At 39.3% G+C, this 27,469-nt stretch overlaps 1 long non-coding RNA gene across 7 annotated transcripts; it reads right to left on the bottom strand.

The window, feature by feature from the left end:
* Positions 1 to 1,159: 1,159 nt before the first annotated feature.
* On the bottom strand, positions 1,160 to 27,469 carry LOC130148987 (uncharacterized). Of its 7 annotated transcripts, none has more exons than XR_008821747.1 (8): positions 27,162 to 27,469; positions 26,529 to 26,586; positions 25,234 to 25,418; positions 24,878 to 25,022; positions 20,505 to 20,562; positions 20,179 to 20,253; positions 18,584 to 18,735; positions 1,160 to 8,106 (listed from the first exon to the last, which is right to left on the bottom strand). It is a non-coding gene; the product is annotated as an uncharacterized LOC130148987 (long non-coding RNA). The 7 variants fall into 7 exon arrangements; XR_008821746.1 differs by lacking the exon at positions 1,160 to 8,106 and adding an exon at positions 13,686 to 16,284; XR_008821743.1 differs by lacking the exon at positions 1,160 to 8,106 and adding an exon at positions 13,686 to 14,111.

Here is a 27,469-nt window from a genome sequence, read left to right as displayed (position 1 = left end):
TACCCCCAACTGGTTTTGTATAATTAAATCTATCCACAAGGAAATGTCTTAGAAGTGTTTTTGGTTGTTTATTTAAACTTTTTACTTTTTCATGTGTTCCCTTTACATGCTGTCAGGCCAAATGCTGCTCTCAGTCACGAAGGTTTAAATCCAGAATGACCCTATTATTATCAGCCACATGAAAGCCAGCTCCAGAGGCTAGAGATATGTCTTCAAGAGGACTAGGTGCAGGCTGTTTTGACATTTAACACCATCCTTCAAGAGTTGTCTTTCTTGTTACTGCTTAGTTATTTATGAGCAGATTTTCTACTATTATTAATTTGACAGTAGTCACTGTTCCTTTAACCAAACTGCAATGTTTTCATACTTACAAAATTCCTCCTCTTTACCCAAAGCCCTTTAATATTTTTATGGCAGCCAATTTTCTTATCCTACTTTCCTACAGCAATTCATCTCATTCAACAGAAGCCACAGCCCCACCTGTATGTTCATTTGAACTGAAGATAGACCTAAAATTTCACATAGAAAAAAAGTGAATTTAAATTCTCCAAGGATTTTTAAATGATTCTTGAGACAAATTACATTCAAATGAAGCACTGAAAGTTTAACAAATAAATAAATTATCCTAAAGGAAGCTTTGAAGAAGTTTGAAACTGGTGCTAGACTGGCATAATTTAATCCATTTCTATAGTGCTCAGTAGCTCTCCAGCTCTTCTGTACTGTCAGCTTCTCCAACCAATTAGTATCATAACACTATAATCATGAAATTAATATTATTATTTTTATCAGAAATACTTTGGAAAATTCACTTTTGGTCCTATGACTGAAATTATTAAGATTTACTCTTTTTTATGATCCTAGCGAGTGCAACACATGCAAAAGAAAAAGTAATGTCACTCATCAGACTTTCCAGATGTAAAAATCAGTAGCCAACTTTCATTTGTAGCTTGTTAGAATGTAGCAAGAATCTTAATTAACATAGGGCTATGTGGTGCAATACAGGCAAATCTTTTTCTCTTTCTTTCTTTCTTTCTTCTTTCTTTCTTTCTTTCTTTCTTTCTTTCTTTCTTTCTTTCTCTCTCTTTCTTTCTTTCTTTCTTTCTTTTCCTTCCTTCCTTCCTTCCTTCCTTCCTTCCTTCCTTCCTCCCTTTCTGTCCTTCCTGTCCTTCCTGTCCTTCACCTTCCCTTTTTTCTTTCCAAAGCAGAAAAAAGGCCAAGGTCTTTTTTTTCTAGTTATATATTCAAATGGAAAGGCAGGTTAAGATTTTACCACTTCTGCTGTGAGCAATAAAAAGTTTACTCATTTATATAGCCTGAAGGTCTGGAACAGTTTGTATTTACTCATTATTTCATTTCTACCAGCACCCCATTTTTTGATTAAACATTTTCAGCTTGCTTTTTCATCTTTGCTGTCTCATGACTCCTATGCTCTCCTTTCCTTGAGAATGTTAAAGGACTTGTCTAATGGCTGACAACTGCAAGCTTTCCCATTTTTCTATTGTGGACTTCCATGTGTCAAAACATTCAGAAATAAAGACTTTATCTCTGACTATTTGGATTTAGATTAAGTGTTTGCTTAAGAAAGAAATCCTTGTTTCCATCATGTTCTTGAGATGCACTAATCCCACTGGTTCCCCAGTCCTGCAGAGATAACCACCAAAAAAATGGGACTTCAAAAGCAATTATTCCTATATAAAAACCAGAGGCAATACTGACACCTTTAAGGGATTGTTTCATAGCAGGAGGAGCATTTCAGTGGGACCATGAATTTAGCTGGACGGTGTTTGGCAAAGCATTGACTGCTTCCTTTTATTCAAGCTTTTTTCAAAGTGAGCTAGACCATAAGACTAAGAGCAAGGACTTACTCAAAATGCACATTCTGCTTTATGATTTTCATTTTAACTATACCTCCTAAGCACACAATATGTTCTCTCACCTTACTGAGCATGGCACAAAGCCACATGGACCACACAGGCAATACTCTTGGGGGAATTCACTGCTGTGTGCTCAGGTCCCAGAGCTCAGCTATGTTGTCTGTGGGTACTCTGCAGCACAGGCAATCGTTTTATGACTTACATTCATGGTGAGTGCCCTTTATTGAGACTGTCTCATGGCGATCTGAGATAGTGGACGCTGAGTTTGCTTTACCAGCACATTTTTTCAAAGAGCAGATATGGTTCAAGTCAAGGTATTGCAGAGGCTCAACAGCCTCTAGCAGGATTCATTTCTAAGAATTGTTAGTCAAGCTAAGCCTAAGTATTTGATAAACCAGACAAATCAAGTACAACTTCCAGAAGCATTCATCGAAAGTTGCTGAAATCCTGAAGAAGTCAAATTAAAAATTACCTGTTCTGTTGTGCTTCATCACAGACAAAACCTTCAATGGGCTTTGTTCATTATACCACAAGTATTCATTATTTTTGCAGTGCAGTGGGCATGCATTTTCTTACCAAAGAACTTATTTTTCAGTCTCAGCATTTCCATTTTGACATTAGAAAAATATACAACCAAAATCTATAAGACTTTGATTAAATGTTGATACAGCTGATTCCAACACAGCCAAAGCCAGTGACCATACATGGAATCTAAACAACAGCTAGTAATTACAGTGTCAAAGGCATGTATACACTGTGTGTTATGTTTCATTGTCTGGCATGCAAATATAGACTTGGTTTCCTTTGCACTATTTCCAAAGTATAAAGAAAGCTAACCAGAGAGTTCTGTTTCGTTTACACAAAAGAACAAGGTTCAATCATGTTTGATAAGTTGCAAATTACTGGTAATACCACAAGTGTTGTTACAGCTGCTAAGAGTGGTCAGGAGGATGTACAAAATACAGCAACGGCATGAATCAAAAGAAAAAGTCTAAACAATTTTGAATGATAGTGTATAATACTTCTAACTTTAACTTGGTGCAAGGGCTTCTCAGCAGCATCTCGGGCAGTGGTGAGGTACGTGGACTAAGTTGCCACGTATATATTTGAAATTCTGTGCTTTGGCAGACTCCCCACTGACTTGGCTCCTAAGAGAAGCAGTGGGTGCAAAAGGGAAAGAAAGAATAAAACTCCAGTGACATAGGAGACCCCTGCACTTCTTCAATAAAGGCATTTTTAAAGTATCAGCTTAGTCATGTGCCTGTGGAGATTTCCACATCTGAGCACATCCTTTTCATTGCATCTCTAAATATGATACATTTGTCAAGGTCTTCAGGTAGAACCTGTCTGTTTTCTGCAGAATGAGGATGCTGAAAGCCTCACCTGGGGTGGAACAGGTCTCAGAAAGGGGGCAGGATTTGGGAGGCTGTGTAAAAAAGTGCATGCAATACAAGTCCGAGATTTTCCCTTTCTAAATCTGCAGACATTCTGACACAGCAGATGAAGTTCCCTTGCACAGGGAAAACCTGAACTAGTATCTTGCTCTATTCTGTGCATGACTTTCCTGGAAAAGTGCGCTGGGAATCTGGAAGTCCCTTTGGGAATACCTCCGACCATGAGACAGAAGAGTTGCTGCTCTGTGGAACACTGCTGTCTCCTTTCAGGGTGAATCAGCCTCCTTGTCTGTGATTACATGGGCTCCTCTTTTGAAATACTGGAAGGCTATTGGAAGGATGTACTCACCAGGGCCATACTTAACTGTAAAAAATGGAACCAGGAGCTGGATTGTATACATTGATTTCCCTAGATGCAGTACTTTGATGGTGGTGGTTCTCTTTTCACTTTATGTTTGCATAATGTCTCATTAGGTTTAGGTGTTATTTTCTATTTGCTACATTTTAAAATAATGTGAAATTATCAACAGTGAAAAACACAGACTTATCTGGCTCCATCCAATACAACAGAAAAAGAAAGTATTCCAGGAAAACTAAGTATCAGTAAAACCAATGCAAATACTGTAATGTGCTTTAACTACTGTGAAAATATTCCAAAACTTCTGCCTAGGGTTCAGCTTTCAATACCCAAGTGGGACAGTACTGGACCTATGTTTTGTTCATAGCTGGGAGTATATATGAGGAAGGAAGGAAGGAAGGAAGGAAGGAAGGAAGGAAGGAAGGAAGGAGGGAGGGAAGGAAGGAAGGAAGGAAGGAAGGAAGGAAGGAAGGAAGGAAGGAAGGAAGGAAGGAATTCTGAAAAGTAGGACTAGGAAAAGTCTGTGTTTGCACAGAAATGAGTATAGTTTCTTTATGCCATGCCAATTAGAATCAAGAAAATGCAAGGAAATAATTGGGTTTTTTATGAGGAAAATAGTGAAAAACTTTCCTTATTAAAGAAAAAAAATTAGAAGACTGAAAAGCATAACAACTAGAGAATGAATAGCTGCAAAGCAAGCTGACACCACATTTATCTGCAATATCTCATGATTTTTAAAGCTATCACAATACTGGGGGACAGGGAGAGGATAATGCTTGTTTCCAAATATGAGAGGTTGGCAAACCTGTGAATGCATCCCAGGAGTGCTGGGTATTATTCATACATAATTCATACATCAGATGACTTTGATACTCCTAAACCTTCACGTAATTACAATACACAGGACTCTGCATTTTTAAGCAAACCCTTTCTTCTGTAGTGCTGCCTCTTCAGTCACGATGTGTTCCACAACTGGAACAGCTTGCGCTGGGTTAGCCCCCTGGGAAAGTTCTAATTTACAAAACCCTGTTTAGAAAAATCAAATCTATTTAAAGGCATTACATTATAAACATAAACTCCCTAATGAGCTGTAGTGAAATGGCTCTAGGCTATAACTTGCAAAGTTCAAATGATTTAGCTGTTTTCTGCCATGTATTATTTTCATTTAATCTGCATCACAAGGACTGTAAAGAGTCCAGCTGTTCAAAGTGAGTCTTAAAGATTCCTGCCAAATGCAAAGGCTTGTCCAATTGTTTCCTTCTTTACTGTGTTTGGTTGAAGACTTATTAATTGATAGATCAAATGTTTCCGAAGTTAAAAAAAAAAAAAGAAAGTAAACTTTCTAACAGAAATGCAGATGCTAAGAAAGATTGCACTTAAAAAATAGGAAATTAGAGGTCACAGGCTCACTAGAAAAGAAGAAATGAAGTAAAGAAGGAAAGAAGCAATGAGGAAGAGAAGGAAGGAAGGAAGGAAAAAGAAATCCACCAAACATTCACATGCTTGTGCCCTGGTGTAGTAGAACAATCTGTACTTTCATGTTCAGCTCTTCTTCCTTTTGGGACCAAGGGTGTACCCTGAAGATGTGAATAGCCTCTCTCTTACCATCTTCTGGCTGCAATGTAGTTTCTTACCTATACCTGCATGAGAAGCAGTATGGTGTCTACATGGCAATTAACTTCTACTGTGTTGAGCTTTTTCTAGGAGACATTTGAGGAATCCCACCTATCATCTTTGGTTAGAAGCAGGGCTGGAGGAAGTGATGAAGGACACACAGGTACTTCCAGAAGAAATGCAGTGTTAGATGGAGAATGGACCCATGACTAATAGGCGTTTCCTACCATTCTTTCAGAGACCCTTCTCCTGTTAAATGCAGGCCTTGGCTTGCCTCAGGTTAGCTTTAAGTAATGGAAATATCCAGTTTTGAGAGATTTATTACATAATTCTGTAATAAAAAGCTAGAATATACCATCAGCACTCTGTACTGTTGATTACCTGCTCTTTTCAACACTTACTTTCAGCATCCAGAAAATGCAAATCTGTACCTGTTACAGGATTTGGGATTTTGGTCTGGTCAAAATCACTTGACATGTTTAAACATTAAAAAGTAATATTCTGAAATGTGTAAATGTTAAAACCACAACTTCCATGTAGAAAGGGAGAATAAATATAACAGACCTGGTGTGTTTAATAAATGAAATGGTATAATGTTAACTGGAAGAAGTGGATTGCATTCATTTAACTGCTTCCTATTTTAAGTAATTGTTAGAAAAACATTGTATGCTGGTGGGCTTTAGAATGCCCTTATCAAAAGCAAGTATAAGGACACAATTTTGACTTTTTATTTTAACTTCTTATTAATAGAAAGGTCTGGTTTGTGCAAAAATTCCCTCTACTTATGGTAAGGCATTGTATTGGAACTGGCAGCACAGCTTCAGATGGTAAACTTTGGGAGAAGATGGGTCAGTTAAAGAAGTGATGAAGTAAAAATCGTGGTTCCATTTTTCAGCTCAATTGAAAACCTTGTAACAGAGCCCCATGGTGAAGGCAAATACAATAGTACTGATGTTTAAGCTGCATAAGGATTGTTTTATGTTGCTAGAGTGGTGTAAAAGGATGAGCCATGAATGAGGATCCAATCCAAGATATACAGCAATATGTATTCCTTACAAAAGAAATTAATTCATTTGCCTGATCTTCACCTATTTTCTTTGGTTGTTGGCCTACAATTTCAACATGCAGCAAGCATATGTAAAAGCTCTTTAGTTCTGGTGACACAAAACCCAGTCCTGAGTAGACTACAAATATAAATGAGTTTGGTGTTCCCATCACAATCCTGGAAAGGAAAAAAAAAAGGGGGGGATTCACCACAAAACCACTATGCAGCTCAACAAAATGTGCCATTCTGCTTTTAAGTCTGTTGGGCATATTACATATCAGTACTGATTTGAGGGCCAGATTGTTAGCTATAGCTCAGGAGCATACTGTGCCATTTCAGCTGCAGGGCACAAAGGCAGCTTTAAGCCAAGTTTGCACTCCCCCTCTGCTAACACTTAAGAGATCCCTTTCCAAATTTCCCTCTTGGCATAATTTAAAATATCCTGAGGGGTCAACAGCTCTAGGTAGTCGAGCCAGAGCCCAAGGATGAGTTGTGCATGAGAAAACCTGAGGCACACTCTACCCTTTGGTTGCAAGAGGTAGCTTTAAAACCACTCTATTACATCATGAATACAGTAGCAATGTAGCATTTGGAACAACTTCTGATTTAAAAATTGAGGATTCCTCTACCCACTCCTCCAGTGACTTGCCAAGCAGGAATTAGCATAGCTCTGCAAAGACAGAGAAGCACAAAGGTACCTCAGTGTCCTTGAGATTCAGACTTGAGGTCTAGACATTAGGGAGGCTGGGTATTGCATGGTTTTCCTGCCAGTTTGATTAACTTCTTGCTTTCAAGAGGACTATATTCACACTTGCCAAGGCAAAATTGGACTGTATGCTTCACTGTAGTGTTGCACCAAAATACAGAAGCTCAATTTTAATGAGCCTGCTTGGGTACACAAACAGAATTTGATGTCCCTTAATTATCAGACCTGGCTTTTCCCACATAAAATTAGCCCATGCAGTGTTCCACTGCTACTAGTACTTGAGCCAGCTCTGCTGTAACGTAATATAGACCTTAGACTGTAAGAGCTTCCGTGACCTGCTTCCAGCTGATGTAAATCAATATAGTTCCACTGAGGTAAATTAATAATTGAAACCTTCAGCTCATGAGCTGAGCTGCAGTGCTTTGACCAAGCAATCAGTCTTTATTTCTATTTATTTGGTTAGAATCAGGCAGTGCTAATGAGATTATAGCCTGGAGATTAGGAAATGCCTTTTCAGAAAGGTATATTGCATTGAAGAGAGACGACTGACAGGCTAACCATACACAATGTCAGTGGACACACTGACTAATTTCATCAAATTAATGAACTGCAGACTACTCGACATGTGATCCAGATAACATTGTACAATAGCAGTGGCCACAGAAAAAACAATACATCTAAAACAACAAAGTAAGGAGTTGGTCTCTAATTTGTGGTGTTGTGCAGATATGGACATGTTCATATTTACTCAAATGCACTTACACAAACAAATGTTAATCACAGATTTTTGTTACCTCTTCATGTAAATACACTGTTGTTTCTAACTTTATCCTCCCAGGAAAAAGATGTCTGCTATGTTGTTTTTCCATTTCCCATCTGGTATGCTTCTAGGGGTACAACTGTGTAGACTTTGGAAGAGTGTTGCTCGCTCTACTGTCATCACTGGACACGCGATGCAGTTATAGAACCCATCCTCTTTTATCCAGTTACACAGATTGGAAGTGACTAATAATTACAAGATCAAAAACTCTCAAGGTTTCATCTCCCTCTTCTGTGGTACAAATGGTTTTGGAACTAGTGAGAATGGAGATTTTGATACTTCATGAAGATAAAACCTGAAAGAAAATTAGGATCAAAGAGTCTATAAGTGAGATATATCAGTTTATAGCTGTTGAAGAGCTTGCCTCTGAGTTCCTGACATCTTCCAGTCTCAGGCAGAAATGAGTACGTACTTCCAGTACTTTATGGAGAGGATAGCAAACTCAATAACCCTTAGAATGACAAATGTGTGAAAAGAACTTCTAAGAAGTAACATACCAGTATAATGAAAATCACTGCAATGTTTCCCATGGGCAAAAGGTGCAGTTCAAACAAGATCATACTATATAATGTAACCAAGTGAAGTTCAAGACAAAATAATTTCTTCCTCCCTCTAACATTAGGTCTGAGTAAGGTGAAACACATTTGAATTATTACAGTGGTCATCATGATTGTCACCCTCTAGAAAGTTGTTAGTAGTGGAATAACAACTACGCTACAGCTCCATTTGGCCATGACTTCAGAAGAAGCGTTGTGGCTTGTGGAGATATTTATCTGGCTATTCTTTAATGGCTGAGATGACCCAGTTAAGTAATATGCTGACTGTCCTGCTGACCTTCTTAATTTAGTCTATCATCACGTTTCCAGCAGTTCCCACACAGCTCATACTTGCTCATCATCTACAGTGAACCCCTTCCTGCTGCAAGGTGCTTCCTGCAGGTACTAATGCATAGTGAGGTATCCTAGCTCTTACATCTGCAATTCACTCACTCATCATCACCACCAGCTCAGCCTAAGGTTTTGTGAAAGAGTTGATGAAATTGCCCTTAGCTACAACCTAGCCGTAACTCACTTAGTAAACCTAGTAAGTGTGTGAGAGACAGGGCATGTGTTAATCTTACAAGTCTCTTCAGTGGTTCTAGCACTTTTCAGAACTGATAAACATTGCCATTTACCCTGTCAAAACACATCTTGTGTTTTGAGCTTCTTGAAACTTGTGGCCAGAGTTTCACAGTGTTAATACCCCCTGAAATACAAATGCCAAACAAACAGCTGCTAAGTTAAGAAGGGAATTATTTGCTAGTGAGACAGAGTGAGGACTACGAACCCTAGGAGGAAACACATTCACTGTTAAAAAATGTATTTTGGTTTTGAAGGGCTAAGTTTATGAAAAATTTCTGATATTGGACCACCAAACTCATCTATTTCCGTTCAGTAGATGATGTGTATCAGGATTGTGTGACAGGACTAAGCAGAAATAATTTTAAAAGAGAATATCCACCAGCTATGCCTACTGTGTGTGGCAGGATGATCCCGAAGATTTGAAGCTAAAACAACTGCAATTCTTGTGCTGTAGAAGTGCCCATACTGCTGGCTGAGGAACCACCTTCAGTTCACCCTTAAAGCAGCTCCACAGACATGCTCACCTGCAGTGTGGACGGCTTCAAGCCTCCATCTGCCTCAGCTACCCCTGAGGTGCTAATACTGCGGCAAGGACAACTTCAGGCTTCTTCTTGCCCAAAGTCCCTCTAATCTCTCTTTCCCTCTCCGCACAGAGAGCAGAGGCAGCCAGTTCTGTGTCTTTGCCCCAGAATTTATGTCAAGTGCTGTCTGGTACAAGGGAAGTGTACCTTTCTCTACCCAGACTCCTTCACATCAACATTGCCAGGACAGAACAACCTCCAATATTTGACACTGTCTTTACCTCAATTCTAAGATTCTTTACATTCTATCAGGGCAGTGTAAAGAGGTCATAGCTGAAATTTGTGAGAAAGGACTTAGTTTTGCATGTGTCCTGAAAGTCTGGTGTTCTCCATGTTCACTAAAAGTTAGCCAAAATACAAAAGGCAGTGATTTTAAATCCTGCCTAACCCATATGAGCCACAGGTGCCCTTGCAGGCCTTGCCCCGTGTTGGTGTGTGCTGTAGGAAAGGGGTAGGAAGGAGGCAGAGAACAGACCAGACAGAGGTTGAATCAGGTTACCAGGGTGGGTGCACTCCAGGGAAGGGGATTTAGTGCTGCCTGCCAGGGTGCTTGTAGCACAGAACTTATTCCAAAGACGACTGCTTCTAATTTTCAATAAGACCTACTCAAAGGAGTTTTGAAAATAAATTAGCAACATGATACTGCAGTATGCAGAGCTGGTGTAAACCTTCAGTGTCAGCTGATTTTGTTGAATGTGTAGTGAAAGAAACAAATAAAAAAGAACTAGTTAACATCTACTGAAAAATAAATCTTTGACAAGTAATTTGAGCCAGCATAACTTTAGTCAGCAGGAAAACAGGAAAAGTCATTATTTGCCAAAACAAATCTTTAAAAATCTGATAATGTTTAGGAAATAAACAGCTCAATCAACAGACTTAAAAAAGTTCAGGCAATTTTCTTGCCTGAGAAGATGTTGGGCAATGTCAAGTAGAGCCACACAAGGTGCTGCTGCTGTGAAAAGACATCCCCTAGGACATCCCCATGCTCTAATTGCTCTTAGAGAAACATGTTTCATGGAGACTGTGACTGTGTATGTGCAGTGCACACCCCCTGCACACCCAGTTAGCTGTTTGGCATCTGCATCATTGAACCAAAGGCTTTGACTTCACCTCTGAATTTTTACATGAGATAAGATATTTATTCTGTTGTGAAGTTCATGCTGTAATCCATTTACTTTTAATAAGTTAAGTCAATTGTAAATTATATGATATAAATGATGATTGCAGTTAAATGAAGGCAGTATCCTTTACTACTGTATGAATCAACAGTAGAGGAGTCACAAGGGATTCTGTTTCTAATTAAGCTCTGATTTTAGCCAAAGGCTTTCAGTAGTTTTTGCCTTTTTTTTTTTATTTTAATTCCACCCAGCACCTGCTAGATAACAGAAAAGACTAAACCCACATTCTAAAACTCTTTAATCAATGAATAAACTAGCAAAAAGACATGAAGTCCTGAAATCGCTCTCCAATCAGAATATCTGTTGCTAGCAAAGCAGAACTATTTGCTCGTGCCTCAGGCTCAGGAGGAAGAGGAAACCTTCTGGTCTTGTCTTTTATTTGGGCATGACTGTGATCAAAGAAAGAAGATATTAGTCAGTTTTCCTGAGACATTTTGTAAGAATAAAGAGGTATGGCTTTCAAAATATGGCGTGAAGTTCTTATCTTATATATCAGCCAGGGCAGATGAGAATTTTGGACTGCAAATTTCCAGGGAAGGAAATGGCATGAAGCAGAGCAAAGAGAGCTGGGTAAAGGACCACCATTCTCTTCCTCTGTGCCACTTAACATTTGATTTTTTTCACATTCTCATTTTGCCTGGAATGTTTGTAAAAAGCATTCAAAACACTGGATTTAATAACCTTTATGTTTCTAGATTTTATTGGGTGAATTCTAGACCCATGGTTATAGGAGGTGAAAGGTTACTGGAACTGGAAGTGCAAATTCCCAGTCCCCTTTGTCTTGTTAATTAAAAGTGGAGGGTTGGATAGCAGGGAAAAAAGCTCTCTATTATGTTGTAGCAAGTGATTCCTAAAAACAAATGTACCTATTGTGCACAGGAAAACTGAAAGACAGCTTTGTGGTTGCAGTTCTCTAGACAGAATTATGTTTATGACTTAAAAATCCTTATATACAGATTCTGAGGCTTATCAGATGACAAAGAATAATACAATCCCCATTACCCTATGCTGCATATGTGAAGGACAAATTTCAAAGCCAAAACAGTATAAGATTATATACTGCAAGCCATTAAACAGGGCCTTTTGGCATGCAATTTCAGATGAACTAATTGCATCCAACAGCCAGAGGGGAAGGAAAATAGATACCAAAGGATTCATGACAATAAAGCAGGATGCAGAGACATTTGTTACTCCACTGGGCCTAGTGAAAGCTTACAGTATATCTCAGTACAATTGTTCTCAGGACCTTTTGTCATTTTGTTTTATAAATCCTGGGTGCTGGTCAGATGCAGGGGCTTTGGAGAGGGGAACCTGCAAGCATATAGATAATCACAAGAAAAATTCAGCTTAAACTTCATGTATGTTGTGCTCCATAGTATTTACAATAGCAGCAATCTCTTTTCATGACAGCATGTTTTGCAAATCCAGAGAGATAAACTTTCTCAGCTATTTATAAATCAGATGCTTACATTATGATCTCCTGCCAGTAACTCCAGTCACTGTTGAACTTTGCTGTGTTCAGTTAAACAAATCTTTTTGTTACTGTAGTGCCAAAGGTGAGAAAAATATACCGGAATCCTGTAGAGAAGATGTAATAGCTCTTTGTGGCTGGGATAGTGATGTCCTGCCACTGTTAGGGTAAAGGGAAGTCAGACACCTTAGTCTGAACACAGCTAGGAGCCAACACTCACAGATTCTGTCTTAGATCTGCCACTAACTTGCTGTGTGGTCTTGGAAGAGAGTTTTGCCTTGAAAAAATGAAATTAATATTTTCTCTCCACTCTTCAAGAGTCTGGTGATCCTCTATTGGATAATAGATGTAATTAAGAGAATTGTTATTAGTATTTTTCCAGCTTCCTTATTTTGTTTTTGCTATTCATTGTACAATTATTAGAATTATTAACAAGAAGCAAGCTGGATTTCATAGCCTTTGGGAAACACACCACAACAAAAAAGAAAAAAAATTCTTTGCTCTTCAGAGTATCCCTGGTTTTGAAGAAGCAAAATTTTCTGTACTCTTCTCAAGGTAGAAAATGCATGCTTAGCATAAGTGAATAATTTGTAATGAATAATTTCTATGTTGAATAACACTTTATTTTAATTCCCACAACTTGTCTACGTGAGAAGATCACAGATAACCTAATGGGGCTTTTGGGACCTTTTTGCTGAGCAATTTACACAATTCTTGGGCTGTTTGTCATTTCTGGGCAGTTCTTTTGATGTGTTTGTAAGACCACTCATCTTTGATCAGGTTACAGGTCCATTTAGTTCAGTGGCCAGTGTTTCACAGTAGCCAAAAGTGGATAATTAGTAAAGCATGTAAGAGGAAAACTTATTCACCAGATTCTGCTAACAGCTTCCAACAGTTTGTGGCTCAGGTACATATCTTTAAGGATGACAGCTACCTTAGAAATCATACAAAACATGGTTAATATTTTTATCCAGACTATCCAGCAGTTATAACATATAAAAGTGTATAGTAAAGTATGAGAAAGGGAAAGATATATGTAGTGTTAAGCCACAAGTGCAGTGTATAGCCAGAAGTTAGTCAGTACACATTGTTATGATAACACTTTTCCTTGTTAACTACCTGTGAACCTTAACTCATCTTCCCTGCCCACACACACACGCACACAAACATAAATTCTATCCCTTTGAATATCTCTCTCCCTCATATAAATAGAAAAATATGTTGAAATTCAAGACTAAGAGAAGTAAAAGTAGAAAACCCTGCAGAAATACATGCTATTACAATCACAATGGAAATATAGCAGCCACAAAAAAGAAGGAAGTTCTGTATCTTCAATAACATAGGTGGTGAGAATGTGAATACATGAACTAAATATCATTCATCAGTCAGTACTAAGGACTACACACTCAGATTGCTTTAAAAGCAGGAAGGTTGTAACTGGACCAGTAACTGGACATAGGTAACAAGGTAGGATATGGCCAATTTTTAAAGTATTCCCATGTTTCAGTAACTTAGAACTGGGGCCTGCCTTCTCCTAGTGCTCAGATTGCCACAAGATGCAAGGCTGGGCTGAGTTCTGAGCACTTGAAATCACCAGTGTCATTGTGCTATGCTCAAATCGCTCAACATCCTCTGTGCACCTAGCAGTCTTCTCAAAGTCTTCCATCAACAAGCCACATATATCTTCACTTCAGAGGCAGAGGAAAAGGATCCTTCCCCCCAAAGTACCCTTGTGTCTACTAGAAGACACATTGAGCTGCAGCTGTTCGTGCTTAAGTTTAATCTTCTGCTTCACCTCAAACTTCCACTGTCTGAAAGGAAGGTCTTGCAAACATCTGTAGTAATCATAAAACCCATGACTGTTTTCCTAGACATCATTCATCTCCTATAGTTCAAGAGGAACGGTTGTAATGCAAAAGTGCCTCAGAAGACCATTTCCTATCACGTATCTAAAGGTAAGGAGAAAGAGGCAGCAAGGGATCAAGAAATAAGGTACTGAATGCCAATGTCATTAATACCTGTATTGATGAAGATAGAGTAGTTTTAATTGTAGCTAGAGGCTTGTGTAGGCAAACTCCCTCCCTTAACCCTGGTGCCTGACAGAGTACATGCTCTGCCATTGGGCATGTATGGCCCAGCAATTCACAACCCAATGGAAACACAGGGACTCGACTTTGACAAAAACTTTGCTAAGATATGCAAGGGGAAGGGCAGTCTGCTAATGAAATTCTGTTTGTGTTTTCCTGGTCTCCCTTTGCTTGTGTGCTGCCCAGGAACACACACAGAAGTACAGAGTTTTCTCTAGTGCTACAGCACTGATGTGATCAAACGCAGGAGGCCTGATGTCCAGTTCTTGTTCTGCCCTTGGCCTGATGGGTGTCTCTGAACAACCCGTATTTTTTTCTCATTGCCTTAGTTTTGCCATTTCTAACATGAGGAGAATAACATATCACTTTCAAACTTCCTTACACATGCTCATAAGAGAAGAAGATATGCTAAAGGCCACATACTCATGTCTGGCTTCATAGAACTAAATATTGCAAGAAAGGATGAAATCATGTGGGTTTAAGCAACAATAGAATTAATCCATTGACTGTTTAAATGCATGAGAGATGCAAACAAACAAAAACATCCATGCTCAAACAGAAGATTCTGTGCAACTTGAGTAATATTTTCTCTAAATTTCAGTTTTCTACTGTTGTTTTCCACTGGCATTGATGTAATGAATGTTATCAAAATATTCTGATTGACAAACTTAAGAAATCGTGAACTATGAAGCATGAACTATGTTTGGGGACAATCCATATGTTAGTATTTCCAATTATGAGACCACAGCATGCCAGAAACAAATGGAAAATTATTGTAATCAAATCCTTCAAAATTGTTAGGCCTTTTAACGAACAGTTTAATGTGACATGAAATTACCTTAAGACTGAAAAGTTTTGAGAGGCAATGGAAAGCATAGGATGACTTTAGTTCAATTTAACACTGATGAAGCACTTTAAGGACTTCTCTACTGAAATACCATGACTATGAACATACAATTATAAAATCTTAAACAATGATTCTGAATCCTAATACTGATACTTTTATTGAAAATAACATTTGACTGCTCATAAATATTTTGAAAAGTCATAAGCAGCTAGTCAAAACTGACCTATGTGCAGTATAATTTCTCTGCAGTTGTCAAACTCATGCTACAAGCCTGCCTTAGGTTCCTCCAAAATATTGTAAATGTTCTTCAGACTACAAGTTTTAGCTTTATTTAGGGTGCCCAGGAAACCAGAACTTTTCTGCTGTTCTAGTGCCTTATGTGACAGCCTAGGATGCCCACCTGAGAGGGACGCGTGGCAGAGTCTTTTAGTCACTACTTTCTACGGAGGGAACATACAGTATTTCTCATTACCCAGAAGATTAGGAGAACTCTGTGAGGATACACACACATATATGTAACCCTCTGCAAACATAAATGGCTGTTGTATTTCTGAGAGTTCTGAATATTCGTACTTCAAATGTATATGCTTGCCTTCCTCTACAAGTCCTATTTAACAATGCTTGCAAACCCTCAACTTCATTTAGCCTTCCAGGATGAAGCGGTTAGGCGTGTCTGTATTGTCATGAGACTGGAAAAGATTTAGTTTCATTTGACAAAGTTTTATTTTCCAAAAGAGAATCTAATCTGTTGCATATCATCAGCCAGTTGGGGTGCTGTCTAAGGAAAATTGAAATACTTCAAAACAGAAACATCAAAAGACTTTGAAACAAAAACACTTTCTCCTAATCTTGCATCCAGGGTATGTACTGACTTTGCAGAATCACTACAATTGATTCTAAATGGTGTATGAAATGAGTAATCCCTGCCTAGAGACTACAACTAGTGCATGCAATCACTGGTTAGCTGTGAAATGTGCTGTAATATTATGCTTAGGCATGTCCAGAAAAAAAGCCCACACCATTCCCAGCATTTCTAGCCATTTTTTATTTTCTCTGTTTTCTGCTATTACTACTACTCCACCCCTATGCCTGTGCCTTCACTGCAGGGCTAGTCAATTCTCCAGTTTCCCAGTTTCTTCAAAAAGCAACCATGATGGTCAGGTACAACTCACAGGTGTTTCCAATGGGCTGGAAATGCAGTTCTGTTGTGAAAATGTCATGAAAATACAGACAGGTATAGTATTCTTTCATTCAAAGGCCCTAGCAGTATTTTATTATAAGTGTCTACATTACACTAGTTTTTGCTTTGGTCCCTGATTAGTGAAGAATTATGTTCCCCATGCAGCACCAATTAGAGCAACTAGTCTACGAAGAATTCTATGTGCTCTGCTAACATTGTACAAATCAACTCCTGTTAACCTTGGTGGGAGTAGTCACACACATAAGCTTTTGAAGAATTAGGATTTGAAGTATGTACTTCGACACAGATGAAAGGACGTGGGGCCAAATGAATGACTATTTAAAGTTCTTCTCATACTAAAATCTTAATAGTTGGCTGACTTAATGGGTATGGATGGCACAAAATGAATTCTAGGTTACCCATCCACTTTAAGAAAAAAGATGGAGCAAGTTATTCCCACTCAGATCAGAAAATAGGTATTACTGTAGTCTTTTTCTCTAAACATAGAATCAAACATCAGTATTCACTCATAAATAAAACTTGCATTAACTATCCTGCTCAAAGCTAAATTGATGTGAAAGTGATATGCAGTAAAATATTGAACCATAATTTCCACACACCAAATTAGCCAAATTTGGACTCATTTATTATACGGACTTCCTGTGTCTGAAATTAGAGATTCCAAAGATTTGCACAGTTCTTCCAGGGATTCCATATGCTGTGTAATCAGAAAGCCTGTAGCAGAGCAGGTAAGATGGTCAGCACCTCCTTAGAGTGGTAAATAAGATCCGTCAGGCTAGCTTTGATGAGATCAAGCTTTGGCAAAATATGTTCAGTAGGAAACAAAACATTTTACAAAAAATGTTTTGTGTTTGAAGAGAGCCTTTGTCAGAAATGCAGGCTGGTTATCAGCCAGGAGATAGAGAAGCACACACCGCCACCACACAAGTGCTGCATAGCTCAACAGCCATACAGAGTTGCTGTGTGCAGCGTACCCAGAAAAACCCCCACAACCTTCCATTTCCTGAATGAGGAGGGCGAAGGCAAAGAGCTGTGCCTTAAATGAGGTAGAGCAGATACTTGAATCTCTGTACTCCACATCCTAAGCTGGTGACCTATCCCCTCAGTTACAACATAAGCATACACAAGTTTGTTCTTGTAAAAAAGTTCAAGTCTTTGTATATCAGTAGGAAGACAAAACCCAAAACAATCAAGGCACCATAGTTGTTATAGAAATTAATTTCTCACCCATGCCACCCAAGTGCCTTCCTATACCACCACCAACACTCAGTAATGCTTAGGGATTGGTGGTATGGTTTGCACCTACATTTAGTTAACAGATTTCAAGGTGCTTTGCGTAGTTTGTGGAGGAGCGTAAAGGCATGTGTTGATAGACCATATGGTTTTGTACTGGAGCTCAAGATCCCTGAATGGATTCTTAAAATAACAACTTGACAGTGTAATAACTGTTAACCAACAGTGTAGCAAGGGAGCATGCTTAATGAAAATGTGAATACATCCACAGAGAGTTCCCTTTAATCCTGCCTTGAAAATGAATTTTTAAATGAGCTTCCAAGTCATTGATAATGTTCTTAAATTTCACTCCAGTGACTCTTTAGTTCCTAAAGAAATGGCTTTAGTTCTAGGCATGTGGAAAATACTTGCTTTTACTTGATGGTTATAGAAAATATTGGCAATGGTTCTATACATAAAGTAATCCTTAAACGATTCTTGTTAAAAAAAGCGAAAAAGAATAACGGAAAAAAGCAGAAACGCCACCAAGTGCATGACTAACTGCCAAACACACCGGCTCCCCAAATAGCATGGTTGCCTGTTACGTCAGCTGTTGTGAGGACCCTGCTTAGAGATGGACAGAGCTAGAAATGTGAAACAGCAGTGTGTGTTAATGTATGGCATCAAGAATGATAAATTGTATAGAGCATAGGAACACAGTCAAGGCCATAGTGCAGGCAAGAGCTTATCTTGTGGTCATGGAAAAGCACTCCCTTTCTGCAGTGTACAGAAATCATCCCCAAAACTATGCTTCCTTTTACTCAATATGAAAAAGCTGAGTGCCTGCAGCAGGGCTGCTCTGAGTACAGCGCACTCTGAAGGTGACTAGGAGCCCCATCAGATACAGAAACACAAGCCAAGAAAAAATAAACAAAAATCAGATTTGCCAAAACCAAGTCCACATTCCCCCTAGCAACTCATGATCGTTGTTTTCCTTCTTTTCATCTTCACCTAATGAATCATACAATCTCCCATAAGGTGATGGTTAATTAGGAGGTCACAGAGGAAAAGTACCTGTATGGTGAAAGAAGCAGAGGTTTTCCAAGACCATGGACAGGGAGGAAAGTGTAGCTTATCTGGGACATGCCTGTAGCATGGGCGTTCCAGCAACACTTTCTGAGATTCAAGGGTGAGGAGCAGGAGGCTGCAGTGCACCAACAAAACACCTACAGGAACATTTTCAGTATGCCAGAATCAGGTGATGCACACCTACAAAGTGGTACTATTCACGCCAGCAGCAAATGATTTATCTCAGGTCTTCAGTGCAGCCACAGAACAAACAGTACAGCCTGCTACGTTACTGGTGGCTTAGGAAGGAGAGTTCCTAAAAAGGACAGGGCAATACCTTAAGTGCATCAATGCCAAGAGCAAAGATCAAGTGTGTGTTGACATGCCTGATCATAATTATCCATGCAAGAATGAACAGGGGTGGCACAGAAAAAAAGAGTGCAACATGTTTAGAGCACCCTATAGGGCAAAAGGAACTGTCAGTGTTATACTGAATTATGCATTATACAAAGCAGACTCTCTAGCTGTAAAAACATTGTCATTTAGGTTTTAATACGGAAGTAAAACACCTACTATATTTGTGTTCATTTCTGACCAAATAGTGCTTCTCTGACATCTGCAGCAACAATTTCTTGTCGGAAGGCTAAGGTTAATGTGATTTTCCTACCAGAGTTCACTGTTTTGCAGTGCTGTAAAGCCACAAGAAACCAGTCGAAGCAGCTTCTGAGTGGAAGTAGATACACCATGTTTGCATTCAGTTAGGGAGATACTCACACTGCTTAATTTCAGGAACTTGGTTGCTTAGTTCAAAGGCCAGTCTTGTCTTTTGTTGAGAAAGAGGTGCTTTTACAAAGTCCCAGAGAAATGAACCTAGGTGTTCTCAGTCTCTTCCTGGAGGAGCCCCTCTTTCCTCACTGACTACCACGATATTCTCAAGAACTACCAAGCCCTGTGAAGCATAGCTGGGAACCTGCTATGATACTTGGACTATTTTATTTATTCTTGTATATAAAGCTAAAGAAACTACACTCATTTGGAGAAATAACATTAGAAAAAATGTTTAAGGATTTAAACATATAAACTTTTATTTCAAAATAAAACCAACTCAGATATCTTTTGCTCTTTGTTCTATTTTCTGAGTCTTGTACGTATTTTTGCTATTGCTTTTCATTAAATTTCTCTTTATGCCCTTGTTCCCTGCTTATCTGGCAGCCATCCCAGTATAGGGCTGTTGCTGTGACGTGTGTAGAGGTTGCTGTGAGTGTCCATTTGTGCTGGCACTGAAGGCACATGGCACCCCTGAGACAGCATCGTTTGCAGGACAGCTGCAGTCCCTTATTAGTAAGCACTTGATAAAGTATTCTCCTTAAAAAAAACCAACATGGACAATTATTTCTTTTGTTGCCTGTTAAACTGACAAACCAGGGAGAATTCTCCCAGGGGTATCTATGGAGACTGAAATGGGAATCAGGAGATGACGCGCCAGCTTAAGCCACAGAAGGACGTGCTGCAGCAGGTCAGAGGTGATGTGTAAGCCCAAGTCATGCAGAGACAGCCCGTGTCCCCCAGGCCAGAATGAAGCTCTCTGGCCACTGACCTACCCTCATTTGCTGTTCCTCCTGCTGAAAGGATGATTTTCTTCTTTTGTTTCAGTGAAGGTTATTTGTTTTAACAGCCTGCGATTCAAGTAAATGTCTGCTGTGTTTTAATGAGAAATTTTCTAAAAGATGTTTTAGGACAAGAGCACCCCATGTGATTTAAAGGTGCCAAATAGTAACAGATTGATTTAAGCAATGGTAAATCAGCAATAATCTCACTAAAAAATCTATATCCTAGTCCTTCTTCTTTTGGACCCGATTTCTCTACAGTAAGGAAAGAAATCCTGTCCTGGAAATAACATTGCTGCCAGGGAGTAAACTTCACCTACCTTAGCCCTGTGCCTTTGGCCGGTGGTATGCAGACAACCCGTGGTCACAGAGGTACATCTGAGGAGGTGAAGAGCAGTAAATGTGAAAAGAAAGACATCAGTAAGCTAAAAGTCTCTATACTAGTATCTGCATCTCTACTGGAATATTGTCAAATGGAGACATGTATCAAGAAGGTTGGGAGCCACAGCCTTCTGTCTTTCTGCTTTCACGAACATTTACCATGTTCAATCCCTGAAATCTGAGTACTATATTTTACAGTTGACATGCAGATAGTGGAAAGAGTTTAAACCAAATGTAAAGGGGCCACTGGATTCCAATAAAAACATATCTTACTTTTTCAAGAGCAGACAAGTAAAGACTTCCCATATCTAGCCTTTCTGACTGGAAACAGGACCCAGCTTTCACATTTTTGTGATCCTATGTCTGGCACATACTACCAAAGTCTGTAATGTTTTTATCCCTACGGTTAAAATATATCAATCCCCAGAGGTGATTCAAAACAGGGCTGTCTTGGTAAGGAACTACAGGTTATTCCAAAATCTGACAAAAAAGGCACCATACTTTTGCCACAATCTTCAAAATAATAAGCAGTTTTACAAAATACAGTTTTCCTTTTTGAAGGCTGAGTCGTCTTGGCCAGAGTTACATGCTAAAATGAGAGTCTAAGGTGCCTTTCTTGGCTCTGCCATTGGCTCACTCTTCACCTTCTAGCAAGCCGTTTAATTTTTCTATGCTTTCATCTTCTCCATCTGTGGATTCCAAATATTAACTATTTATAGTATTTACTTAGTAAAACACAAGAAAAACTGGTCTAAAGATTGTGGTCTAAACTTCCTTGTGTAAAAAAAAAAAAAGGCCTGGCATTCAAACTAGTCACAATGAAGCCACAGCAGCAAAACAGCAGCAGCTTAGATGAGATGCTCACATCCCCAAAAAGATTTGACGTAAAAGATGAAATTTCTCACAAAAAAATGCCGTGGCTCCCCTTCTGCCATTGCCCTGTGAGAAGACCACTTGGATGAGGAAACACAGAGCCCACATCCCTATTTGATTCAAACTTCAGTAACTGGTATCTCAAACCATTATTACTGTGGAGTAATTTTATCCACAGAAGTTTGCAGAAAATCTTTTTGTTCTCTGCAATATAGAATGAAATCAAAAGGCTTTCTGCTAGTTTATATACATGCTTTCATCAAATCCTCTGTGTTTTCTTTTTTTAGCTTCAAGCCAGCATAACTCCCAACAACAGCTACAGAATGGCACATACCCTTTACAAAGAGTTTCTAATGCTCCAGGTTTTCAGCTAGAGAATGCAGAGGTTAAAAAAAAAAAAAGGCAAATACTATAAAAGAAATCAGGAGTCAAATTCAAAAACATAGAAACCAAGCCATAAACAAAACCAGAGCCAGATACCACAAAGCCAAAAGGAATCCAAACAACATCCTTCAAAACGTTTGCATGTTTATGAATTTGAAAGGTGTGAAATAGCTGAAACTGAAATCTGAATAACATTAAACAGAACTAACTCTAAAAGCAACATGTTAATTTACCTTTGAAAAGAAATATAAATGCTGAAAGATACGATAAGCGATATTTTTCTTTGTACAGATGTTAGGAGAGCTGCCTTAGAGTGTGCCGGGTGATGAACAGGCTGTTGCTGTATCACAAATCCAGCCATCACCCTGGCTCCTTAGAGCATTGCCCAGCTTAAACCGAAGCTTTTCCATGCTATCAGCCACAACTAGGGAGAGTTTATTTTAGCACAGCTATTAAAAGAAGAAAGGTGAATGGTAGTTTCTTGGCTCCCTTTTTTACAGAGAAGAAGTAGGTCATTTTATACCACTCAGAGCCTAGTTCACCCCTCTATAGTCAGCAGAGGAAGGAGGTCATCTCATCCAAAAGCCTTTTGAAATTGCTTCCATGACTGACTCCGTCATGGGGCCTGTTTCCCTTCAGTAGTGCTGAGGAGAGCCTGGGCTGGCAGGGCTGAACGCCAACGCCAGGCTGCCATGGCGGGGTATACCAAGTCCCTGGAGCACGGCCATGTCCCCCCGAGCGCACAGCCCCGGCTGCACCTCGGGACCACTCTGCTCCTGGCAAGTGCAGGCAGCTGCCAAGGCTCAGTGAAGTGCTGGAGGAAGTAAAAATGCCCCAGCTGCCTCCTTTGCTTAAGCTGTCGAAAGCCAGGCTGGCTTTTGCTGTCAGGAGAGGGACTGGGGAAGGAGAAACCAGCCCCACCACTAGCAGGCACCCTGGGTCTCCTTTCCTCTGGGGATAGGGAGGACGAGCAGGTGTGCACGCGCGTTCAGTGCTGCTTAGCCCACTCTGATCCTTGAGTTTTGTCTTCATTAAACAAGGAAACGACTATTTGTTTCTTAGGCATGGCAGCTGGACTACGATGATTGAATTCAAAGGGAATTACATGGCGGTAGGCTTACACCTATAGATAACCAATATTCATATGCAAATATCCTATATTTGCATACTATATATGGAGTACATATGGATTTTTTTTTCCAAGAAATTTGTTTATTTGACAAAGAAAATCTGTTCTAGGTTGATCAAAACTATCCATAATGTTTTTGCCAAGTGCAGTGAAGACTTTTGGCCAAAAAAGGTGGAGGTTTTTCCTTCTTATGTTACAATAATTCATTTCAGTTTATTTCAAAACAGAATGTTTTGTTTCAAAACAGTGATTTGAGATCAAAGTTGCCTAAATTCAATACAAAAATACAACAAAAACAAAATGAAATTAACAGACTCTAAACTAAAGCATTTTTTTTTGAGACTGAATGGCAAGGTTCATTTGACTTCAGATAAAGTTCGAGGAGGGGGGTTGCTTTTCCAGATCAAAAAAGAAACGAAACATCCATTAACTATTCACTCAGCCTTAATCTGGAGTTTTGGTTCAGCTTTTTTTGACAGAGTAGCCAGCTGCAGAGTTCAAATCCAAATTGGAAATTCTCCATGCTTTGGGGAGTAGGAGGAGAGAAGACAGGAGGAAGCAAGGGGGAGAGAAGGTGCTGGAAAAAACTAAAAATGACAAAGAGCAAAAGCCAAAAATAACCAGTCTGATTTAAAGGAGAACTGTGTCAGCACAGAATTTCCTTAGTGTTACCTTACATGAATAGCAGAAATCACTGATAAAACTTACACTGTCAAACATAGAATTTCAAACACAAAAGCATCATGCAGTGCCTTGAAAACTGCATAGGAATTATTTTAATTAATGGTAAATTAAATTAACTAAGTATAGCTACATTGTAAAAAATAATATTTTTGAAAAATAATTTTCAAAGAGGTAGAGATAATTAACACTTTCATGTTTTAATAGTAACAAACACTTTCATGTTTTTACCTGTTCTAAACTGATATAGACAAGAAAAACAAGTCATCTTCAGGCTTTTTGAAGGAATTGTTAATTAGCATGGTCATAATAATAATAAATGATTTCCTTTTAAAGGTATTTCTCTGTTCTATCTCTGGTTTTTAGGAATTATTTTTTGCTGTTCCAGCAGCTGCATTCCCTATCACACTTTGTCACATCATCAGTCATATGGCTACTGAAGTCAACTCCCCCTCAGCAGAAAGGGACACTTGTGAGTTTATATTACTGCCATAAATTCTTTGGCAGTAAATTTCTTAACAAATAATCCCATATTCTCCTGTATACAGTGCACAACCTGGCTAATAAAATGATTTCTACTTGGGGATTTGTGGAATGCCTCCATCTTCAGTCAAACATGTAGACAAAAGTATCTTGTAAAATGTACTGGAAAGTTCATAAGTTTTGGGGTTTGCAGGGAACACTCCACCTGGTGAGAAAAGCAGGTTTAAAAAAAAAAAAAAAAAAAGAAAAAAGTTCTCCAAGTTCACCAGGATCATGAGCCAAGGAAAACCTTAATTAGAGTCAATGTAGAAAATTGAGCAGTTAAGAGCTGGCCTTTTGGGGCTAGCAGCACTCGAAGAAATCAAATTATAAAATAATAAGTTATTTGTGATTCTGAGGTTTGCCTTGTGAATATGTTAGTTCATGCTTTGCGCAGCCTCCTGTCCCTGAACTTTTTATCTGGAGGTGCTTGAAATAAAGTATAGCACAAAGCTGTAAAGCTCCTTGCTGGTCTTTATCGCCCCAATTTGGGGCCATTTCTCATCTGCACTTCAGTTTCTTAATAATCTTTTGGCAGCGCAAACAGACTTCGAGCGGGTGTAATGAACTTTCTAAGCATGAAAATGAGAGTCACATCTTGCCTATGTGATAAATATCCCTCCTTTATTTTTTATCACCCTTCATACTCAAACTTAGTAGCCTCTTATAAGCAAGTGTTGAATTTGGCCCTCAGACTTTCTCACTGTCTTGGAGTCAGCTTACCTTTTTTTAGGATGGATGAATAGTGAGGAAAAACCATTTTTCTGACTTCTAAACCTAAATTGTGCATATGCTCCCGTTTCTTTCAGTTTTCTCATAAGTACATGCAGAAGCAAACTCTGGATCTTACAGCGGAGTCGTTTAAATGCTGAAAGAAATGCAGTTTATAGTCACATAAGCTACTTCATAGCGCACAAAAATCCTAGGTCAGCCAAAGGAGAAGCAACAACAGTACATGGCTTAGGAGGCAGTCTCATCAAATCAGATTAATGAAATTCCTAAAGAAATCATGACAGTAATCAGAGAATGAAGGAAAATTATTTCTCTATTATTCCTAGAGAAATAATAACAGTACTCACAGATGCAAGGACAAGAAGGGTAGGGATTCATCTCACTAAACCTTATATGTCTAAAAGCTGCCAAATTGTACATCTTCACCCCAGTATGTGAGTCTGCTGCAAAAACCTGGTGGTTTTGCCTACCAACCATTAGAAGTAATGATGAAGAACTGAGAGCAAGATGGTGTCAGGAGCAGCAGGGAGCCCTGAAAATGAGAAAAGCTTTGATTTGAGGTAAGGACAAGGAAGAAGCAGTTAATGAGACTTAAAGAGAAAATGGGATTATACAAAAAGACAAGTTTTAATTAAATGTGGCAGGAATATTTCAGATCTACCAAAAGGGGTGTTTATAGTATGTGGGAAATATAGGAGGATCATCCATTTAAAAATGGAGGGGGAAATGCTGCTCTATTTTCCTTACAGTCCTTAAGTGAAATGAGTATCTGCAGCTTTGACTCAGCAGAGCAGATACTAAACTTCTGGTCAATGAGATTACCGATGACTGAAATTAAAAATGTTCCCAAGTACCTCACAAAACCTTTAATAAGGGTTTTGATAAAAGCAAACATTTCTGCAAAAAGGTAAATGTTCCTGCCAAGAGCCCGGCAGCATCAGAAATGGCAGGAAAGTCACAGAAGCACCTGCCCTTCGGTGCAACCAAATTTATTGCAGAGGCCAAACAAAGGCCAAGGATTTCATGGTCTCCCCTGCCCAGCTCTTCCAGGGCTTCAAATTACAGTGTTATTTTCTTGCTTTGTCAGCTTCAATAGGTCAAAAAATACCACTATGTCACGTAAACCCAGCACATGTCAGGAATGACCTCCCCCAAATATCAGTAAGCTGAGGAGAAAAGGGAGGTTCATTATCTCTCCGTCGGCAGCCCCGGCAAGCGGCTTGCTGCGGGTCTGAGCTCCAGCGCCTGCCCACCTCGCAGACACTGCAGGCTTGTTGCTGTCTGCTGGTGGCGGGTTACTGAGCATTCCTTGATGCAGCCCTGGAGTTTGCTTTGTTACCTTGGGGAATTCAGCTGTGCCAGTAAATTACAGTTTAAGGATGCCTGCCATTTAATTTAAAAAGAAGTCACTCATGCAATATAAATCTCTTTCTCCAATGAGGTATATTTTCTAAATAATTTTTTTTTTTTTCACCCCATGTCATTCAGAATAGAGTATGGCTGTTTGTGAGTTGAGTCCTAATCTCTCCAGATATTGGAACCTGTGTTTTTTAGCTGCCCGGCTACATTCAAGATCAGTTCACACATATGTCATCTGACACACACACTCCCCATGTTAACAGCACACAGACTGTCCACCCACCTGATTATAAAGAGGTACACCAAGATTTAATTTTTCACATCTTCAGTTGAAATGGGACCTGAAATAAGAGATGTAATTTTTAAAAACTCTGCATTACTGAAGTAGGATTTTTTCTTTTGTTTTTCTGAGTTTCTTTTTCTTTTTTCCTGTGTGAGAACAAATGCTATTATAAATCAAAATAGAGGCTCTTTTATTTTTCTTTGAGATGTCCAGTGTAACTCTTAAACAAATTACAGAAGAAGTAAAAATCTACCAAAAGAGTAAGTACATCAATAAATGTTTGTTACTCAGACTGTGATCTATGATCCACTTGTGGTCCACGCTACATCAGATGTTTGTCTGCAGAATGACTGCAAACAAATTAGAACAGAATGAAAGCAAAAATTACGTGCACAAAAGCAAACAAAAAGTGGTGGAAAACAAGGGTAATAAACTAACATTGAAAGGTTTACCATCACTTATATTTCATTGTAAACAAAAACTATTCCAGCACAGCATGAGTAAAAACAATGGCCACTTTATTGCAGAGGGAAAGAGGAAAGGCTTAGAAAAATAAGAAAAGCTCTGAAACAAACACCCCCCCCACACACACACATTAGAGCTGCTGATTTCTAGCAGTTATATCGCTCCCACCCTGGAAAGTGAAGAGCAGCTGTCCTTCAGGCAAGAGACTTCGAAGTACCAACTCTGAATCCTTCCCTGGGTGCCTCCAAGTGCATGAACTGGAGGTACGATTCTGCTGGGCACAGCGGTCTTGCATCCCCCTTCCCACAAAGCTGGCGTGCGGCTCTGGCTGTCCGGCTGGTGTGGCCCCTGGCGAGGTGTGCGGGGTGGCAGGGACCCGCTGCGCTCTGCCCGGGCACGGCAAGGGGCACCGGCACCATCCCGGGGCTGCGGGTCCGCAGAGCCCTGTCACACAAGTCTGGGGAGTTTTCCTCTGC

Source organism: Falco biarmicus, chromosome 4 (genome assembly GCF_023638135.1).
Source record: "Falco biarmicus isolate bFalBia1 chromosome 4, bFalBia1.pri, whole genome shotgun sequence".
Lineage (NCBI taxonomy): Eukaryota > Metazoa > Chordata > Aves > Falconiformes > Falconidae > Falco > Falco biarmicus.
This window is presented reverse-complemented; position numbering and strand designations above follow the sequence as displayed.